This window comes from Rhinolophus hipposideros, assembly GCF_964194185.1.
Source record: "Rhinolophus hipposideros genome assembly, chromosome: 12".
Classification (NCBI taxonomy): domain Eukaryota; kingdom Metazoa; phylum Chordata; class Mammalia; order Chiroptera; family Rhinolophidae; genus Rhinolophus; species Rhinolophus hipposideros.
The window spans coordinates 8,105,251-8,113,531 of NC_138058.1; positions in this window are offsets into that span (position 1 = coordinate 8,105,251).

Consider the following 8,281-nt stretch of genomic DNA (forward strand, 5'->3'; position numbering starts at 1 on the left):
AAATCAGTAAGTATAGTTGGTATACAAGGTAATGCGCTGGCCCATTGGGAGAGTATACTAAATGGACAGGATCTTATCTCAAGGAAACTGCACAATTGGAGAGGCAAAAACCGTGTATCATGTTGCTAAAACATGAGAAGATGGAACTGATGAAAACTTCTCTTTAGAAAAAATATTGAATGGTCATATTGAACCGTCTACGTATTTCTAACAATTAACTTCACACACACGTGCGCACACATTCAGAATCCAAATGGTTGGTTTGTATTTTGTGAAGAAGAAAATAACTCTATTTTCTTCTGTGTTCAACTTTATGCCCCCATCTTTCTTCTTGGACTTAATCTCTCATTTTTGATTCCTCACAGAATCACCCAGTTTAATCACTATATATTACTCTAAATGAATTTTAGCTAACTCCAAAAACTGCTTCTGTCTTCAATAAAATCAGTTGTCCTTTGTGAGAATAATGTGGCTTTGGTTCTGACAGTAATTTGGCATCAAAGTTTGAAAGCATCCTTGATCTTCCAAAGTAAAGTTTTTGGAACAAGCAACACTTTTTCAATGTCTGATGGTGAGTATTTTTATTTTCTGAACTGTTCACATAACTTGGTATCATTTCAATAGTGGAGGTCACAACTCCTTAGTAATGGATTGCTATATTTTCTTTCTCGAAAGTCCCATGATTACCACAACAGCAACAGGATGGTTGGGGGAAGGAGCTCCCAGGGTAAGAAAAGGAGGGAAAAGAGAAGACATGAGGAATGATGTCCACACCAGTGTGGGGCTGGGCTGGCACAAAGATCTCGGAGTAAAAGAAGAGGAGGAAGAGCAGGCCTGCTGTGGAGCCGCCTAGTTTGCTCCAGGATCTAGTGGAGAGCTCAGCCTTCCTTTTGAGTTCCCTGTTTTGTAGAATCTTTGGACCAGACAGTTGAAGAGGTCTTTAGAGGTAATCAATGTGTGGATCTTCTCTTGGCACACCTCCAAGTCACTCCAAGGACATGGGAATCGTGAAGTAATTTAAGGTGGGCAATCAAAGACCATTTTAACTACACCATATATTGAGTATGGAGTGTATTTTCTGACCTACTTTCTTAATATATTTTCTGTGAGGGAGAATAATGGCAGAGGGTTGAACTCCAGAAGTTAACAAGCATCACCTCAAAACCAATACTGGAATAAAGCTGGGAAATTAGAAAATGCAAAAGTAGAAAGAATTAAATAAACAGCACGTAATAAAGAAAGCAGGGTATGGTGTCAGATGGGTACTAAATTTATCGGAGTGATAAATGGAAAGGGGGTTTGGGGATAGGGTGAAAGAGGTGAAGGGATTAAGAAGTACAAATTAGTAGTTACAAAATAGTCATGGGGATGTGAAGTAAAGCACAGGGAATATAAACAATAATATGGCAATAACTATGTATAGTGCCAGGTGGGTACTAGACTAGCCAGGCGGATCACTTTTAAATTATATAAATGTCTAACCACTATGCTGTGTACCTGAAATTAATATAAAATAATATTGAATGTCAACTATAGTTGAAAAATTTAAAAGGGGAGTAGGTGAAGGGTAATAAGTGATCCAAATTTCCAGGTATAAAACAAGTAAGTCATGGGGATGTAATGTACAGAATAAGGAATATAATCAGTAATATTGTGATAGTGTGGTACAGTTCCAGATGTTGGTGGGCTTATCATGGTGATCACTTCTTTAGGTATATAAATGTTGAATAACTATGGTGTGCACCTGAAACTAATATAATATTGTATGTTAGCTATATTTTAATAAAAGTCTTTAAAAAAAATAAAGTGAGAGTTCCCTGTGAAAATAAATACACTTACTTTTCTATTACTTAGTTATTGTTTAGATCTTAAACCCCATCTTTATGATAAATTCAGAGATGAAAAAGTCACACTGATAGTACTAAGCAAAGCACACTGGCCAGAAGGCAAATACTCACCGCAGAGGTCCATGTAAATAAAGAGAAAGGGGAATCCGTGACTCAGACATGATTCTATGCTTTCTCCAAGGCATTAAAGGATTTCATTAAACATCTCTGGGACAGTGTTGGAGATTATAACAAATTTTCCCAAGGATTTTTTAAATCATCTATATGTTTGGAGTTTGTTATCTAATGAGAAGAACACCCATGTGGATGATTATCCTTACTAGATAGTAAATGCATTTGGAGCTCAGCTTGTTTTCTTATTTTTCAAGAAATGTTAGTTCTACTTATGTGCGCTATTATAAAAAGTAGGAGGAAATTTGAGGATGACAGCATTAATCAGATAGCAAAAGAAGGATACATACTGGTTAAAAGAAGTAGGAGAAAGAGACACTGAGGGATTAGCAAAAATAAATAAATAAATAAACTAACACCTACGACATCAAATGTTTGTGAAGTTGTTGAGAGACAAGATGCTGAGACATGGCTAATATAATTATAATTTAGTATAGCCATTTTGCAGGGCATTTTGGCAGGAGTGGGTAAAACTGAAATTATGCATGTCCACAATTCCACAAATTCCACAAATCCAGGAGGAGCATCCTGACAAAGAGAAAATAATGGCAATCACCAAACCCTCTGAGGTCTTCCTTACCTGGGTTAATGGAAAATTGCAGAGAGCGAACATTCTCTGTACATTTCAGAATGGCGTTATAGCAGATTAGATGTCACATGCATTTCGAGTTGCAGTCTTGATTTTAGAGTTAGATCTAAGTTATTTTCTTGGTTCTGACAATTAATAGCTGTCTATCCTTGAGTAAATTAATTTTTTTGGTCTTGGTTTCCTGATCTGTAAAACATCAGCAGGAGCAATATCCACCTCATAGACTTGTTAAAAGGATTAGTTAAGAAAATATATATGTAAAGCATTTAGGAAAGTGCCTAGAACAGCGAAAGTACTTAGCAAATATAGTTATATAGCTAGAGCAACTATGACTATTATTATACAGACTTCCTCAGATAAATTACCTAAACATATTGCTGTCTCATTTTTTTTCAATAGTGTAGACTGCTGTCCTTAGAAGGTAAAATCATCCCCTAGCATTTGGATTCCCTCAGGAGCAAGGCATGTCTGCTGAGGGAGGCAGCAGAATCAGAAGACAGTATCTTCAGCCACATAGAGGGACAGTATATCGTCCCCCCTTATCCACAGAGGATACAGTCCAAGTGGATGCCTGAAACCACGGATAGTAGCAAACCCTATATATACTGTTTTTTTCCTATACATACACACCTATGATAAAGTTTAACTTAAAAAGTAGGTACAGTAAGGGATTAATAACTATAAAAAATAGAATAATTATAACAATATACTGTAACAAAAATTACGTGAATGTGGCCTCTCTCTCAAAATATCTCATTGTACTGTACTCACCTTTTCACTACAAGGAAGCATCTTTGGGCTTCCCTTTGGCATATTTCAATTGCCACCATCACTACTCTTGGCTTTGGGGCCATTTTTAAGTAAAATGAGGGTCACTTGACCACAAGCACTGAGATAATATGATAGTGAATCTGACAACCCCCACAGCTACTAGGTGACCAAAGGTCAGGAACATCTACAGTATGGAGACATTGGACAAAGGGATGATTCACATCCTGGGCCAGATGGAGCGGAAAGGCGCAAGATTTCACCACACTTCTCAGAACAGCATTAAAAACCTATGAAGTGTATATTGCTGCCCTTTACTGTTTCATATTTTCAGACTGTTATTGGCTGTGAGTAACTAAAACCACAGAAAGAGATAAGGGGGGCACTACCGTACTCTTAGTTGAAAACTGGAAAATTCCCACAGTGTCTATAAAACTGGCAATGGCTGTTTTCTGTTTGGACGTTAGCCCATTAGCTACCCACAGAAAAGGGAAAGGGTTACAGACTTGCTCCTTCACCATTGTATACACTCCTTAAGGAAGAGTCAAGTCAGCCAATAGGAAAATGGAAATGATGATGATGACATGATGATGACGACGGCGATGATGATGGTGATGATGGTGATGATGGTGATGATGGTGATGATGATGGTGGTGATGGTAGGCTTTACTCTGTGCCAGGCACTGTTCACCATGCTTGTCTATATACCCCCTCCCTTAATCCTCACAACAATTTTATGTGGTAGGTAATATGATTATTCTTATTTCAAAGATGGGGTAATGGCGGGACACTGCAAAGTAATAACTTCCTCACTGTGACTTACTTAGTGAGTGGTAGAACCGACTTATACACTTAGATGGACGGGTCGCAGCTTTCCATGCTTTTAACTCCCAGCTATGGGCTTAAAATCTAAGACCCCGAATGGAGGCTAACCTCATGGATCCTGTGCCAGAACCCACTACTTCATCTGCCAGATATATCCTGGGAAAAAGCAGTTAAATCGAAGTGGTAGAAACTGGTTATATTGAGCCTAACCTGTGTTACCGTGAAGCCACTTTTTAAGTATTATATATTCAGCTTCCTTGAGCAAGCAAGCAAATAAATGTTAGGGTAGTTTAAGCTCAAGCCTTAATAGGAAAACCTCGCTCTGGTATTGCTGTTCTCTGGAAGGGAATAGTCTTTCTGAACTCTTTTATAGATACAAAAATGATAATAATCCTTTTAGGAAGCTGAGTGTGCGGAAGCTAAAGCTGTAGTTTATATTTTTTAAGTAATCACGTTAAGTAGGCTCTTGCAAACCACTTAGCCAGGGGAGGCACTAACCCACTGATATTGTTGATAACGTGCTCATATACTCTTGGCTGATTTCTCATGTTGCTCTATGCCACCAGCTGCCACAAGAGTGGGCAATTTCCAATAACTTCATAGAGACAATGACAGTCAAGTTGGCTTCCTGGAAGTAGAGAGGGAAAAGGCTGGAAACAGCTTGCTGGCCGACACAAGAAGGAAAATAATGGTGAAAATGGGGTGAATAATAACAGTGCTATTTGCATAAAGCTGCCAGTAAATGGAAGCAAACAATCTCAAGATAGGTCAAGGCTACTTTCTACAGAGAATGGCATGTAATATTATTTGACGTGAAACAACACATTTGTGTCTTTCCCGGGTACCTGCTAACTTATGTAGGACTGAATGGTTTAGTAGAACAGGGAAGTCACTGAGATGGAAGCTCAATAACACCAGGATGGAAGCTCTGCACATTTCAAGAGGTTAGGATGGACATTCTTTGACCATAAGGCAGATCGTTTCACAATTGTGTGTAGCTACAGGGGAATAATGGCTTTCCATTAGTCAGTGTAAGCACTCTTGACAATATATGTTTAAAAGTCCTCTCATTTTTTGTAATAAAATGAGATTATTTGTGAAGCTGAAACACTTAGAAAATCACTTATAATAATGTGACATGGAGCAAATTAATGTGGGCACACTCTTGTGCCACATTTCTGATTTTTTTTTTTTCTGTCTGTTAAGGAAACCCCAGCACTAACGTCCTGAAGTTGAGGCGTTTAGGAGTGAGGGGGATGGAGCTCTAGCAACTTGCAGCTTGGTTTGGGGGTTATGTGTTTGTTCAAAACCAGTATGACAATGAGCATGCGTTAGACCAAGTGATATTATTTAGCTCAAGTAACGAGTGAACAGATCTACTGGTTCGTATACTTTCCTCTCAGGTATTAGTGATTTTTTTAGTTGATTTACCAAAAAGTTAACCTTTATTTATGTATGTCTTGAATATAACCAAATTTTTAATTTGTCATTTAAATTGGCCTATGAAAGGTTTTGGTATAAAGAAATATTTAATTTTTAACCAAATAGATCAATAATTCTCTATGTAATTTCTGTCATCACTTTTATATTTAATGCCGATTACGGTGCTTTCATTTTTTACACTTGATTTTTTATCTGAAATCCATCTTCAATTTTGCTTATTTAAAACTAAGACATTTAGATTAAATTCTTAAAATATATTCAGTTAGGAAGAGTGTTGATCCAGTTTTTAACAATGACTGCCATAACCTTCCGTCTTCAGTACAGGTGATGTGCTTATTTTTTTTAAACATAATCTACATCTGTAATTTTTTTTCCTGAGAAAGTTTTAACCTTTTCAGACATTCTCTAAGAAAACCAATCTATTTTAAGTTTGAGAGAAATATCACAAAGCATTTAAAGATTACACTTATTATGTGATATGTCATCACCAATAGTTTTCACCAGGTAACTATAGTTAAAAAATAAAAATGTAAGAGTGCTAAACGTTGGTCATAGGAGTGCCTTTTTTGTGAGCTACTTTCTACTCCTTTAATAGTATAAATTTTTAACTTTTGTCTGCCAGACCACTGAATGCATTGTTTGCATTACCACTAACCACAAAAACAATAGTTTTTGATGTCAGAATGGTCTGGCACGCTAATTGCAAAGACCTCCCCCCGTCCCCCGTAACTTTGCACACAGAGGTAAGCCTGGGCTTTGTCCTGGACAGCGATGGAATGAGCACAAGGAAAAGCAAAAATGGCAGCAAGTGAAAGCCACACTAGACTCGCAGGCTATAAATAAAGGTCTCAAAAAGTCTTCCTTACGTGAAACTACCTCTTTCTGCATAGGAGGGAAAATCAATGTTTGATTGAGGACACAATCATAGAAAAATCACCATTATTCCCTCAATAGTCCTAATGGAGAGTTTTTTTTCTGAGAAGAGGGCTCATTCCATTTTCACATAAAGCTCTTAACAAATTATGGGTGTAACTCTTCTGCTGAGGGACGTAAACTGAGCCCACGTGGTCCATAATGACACCCTAGTATATCATATCATACCCAGGAGAAAAAACAAAAAAGATTCAAATCAGTATGAATAAAAATTAGTGAAAGGTGAATGACCTGATGCTGTCAGTCACATGATCCACAGAGAGGAATCATAACATACAGAAATCTCACATATAGTATTCACAGCTTATTGTGTGTTAGTATTCTTTTTTTTTTTAATTAATTTTATTGGGGTGACAATTGTTAGTAAATTTACATAGATTTCAGGTGTACAATTCTGTATTACATCGTCTATAAATCCCATTGTGTGTTCACCACCCAGAGTCAGTTCTCCTTAAATACTCGAAAACTATATGTTGAAATAGATCTAGTTCTTTCTCCATACCAGTATGGATTTATCTATTCTCAACAAATGTTTTTAGCTACCATAAACTAATGTTGTTGTTTTAAGCAAAAGAAAAAAGGAAATTTTGGTGAACATTACTATAATATTATTATGGAGCAATTATTATGTAACAGTCTTTAGACTAGAAGCTTCTTTCCTACCTTTTGCTGTCTGAGCAAACCCGGGTTGCAGCTTTCCTGACACAATACTCCATTACAATGTTCATTGCTCTTGAGCATGAAAACACGCTGTTTGTCTTCTCATTTTATTTTAAACATGTGACTCGTGTGTGGATGAGTTAGCACATCTCAGACATCAGCTACCTGTGCTTTAGTTATGGAAGGCTGCCAATCCTGCAATTTAGTCATTTCTAAAAGCTCTTTGAAGACAGTCACTTTGTGAAAGAGGTGAAAGGCTTGGCAGATGATGTGACAATAGCACATAATATCGGCAGGAAATTCGAGGATGGAGTTATTCTCACATGAAATAGCCATTGAAGAGAACCATTTGTCTCCCTCGTCATTCATGCTCAGAGGCACACCGGCTGAGAAAATGATCAGGGACTGTTAGGAGGAGAAGGATTTCATTCATATCTTTTCCATAGATACCAGCCTCCCTGCCCCCACCCAAAAAAAGATACTCAGTAGTACACAGATAGATTTTGCAGGTATGAGCAAATGTACACATGCATGGGAATGCTTGGTCTACCTATGTGCAAGACTTTGTTTAATTATGAAATTCATTGGGGTGACATTGGTTAATAAAACTACATAGGTTTCAAGTGTACAATTTTATAATACGTCATCTGTATATTGCATTGTGTTCATCACTAAAAGTCAATTCTCCTTCCGTCATCATATAGTTGACCCCCTTTACCCTCTTTTGCCACTTCTCTTCCCCCTTCCGCTCTTTGGTAACCATTAAACTGTTGTCTGAGTCTATGAGTTTTTGTTTGTTTGTTTGTCTTGTTTGTTTGTTGCTTTCAGTCTTATGTCCCACATATGAGTGAAATCATGTGGTTTTCTGTCTGACTTATTTCACTTAGCATGATAACCTCAAGAGCCACCCATGCTGTCTCAAATGGCAATATTTCATCTTTTTTTATGGCCAAGTAGTATTTCATTGTGTATATGTATATATGTACTACATCAACTTTATCCAATAGTCTGTGAAACAACTTTGGTTGTTTTCATGTCTTGGCCA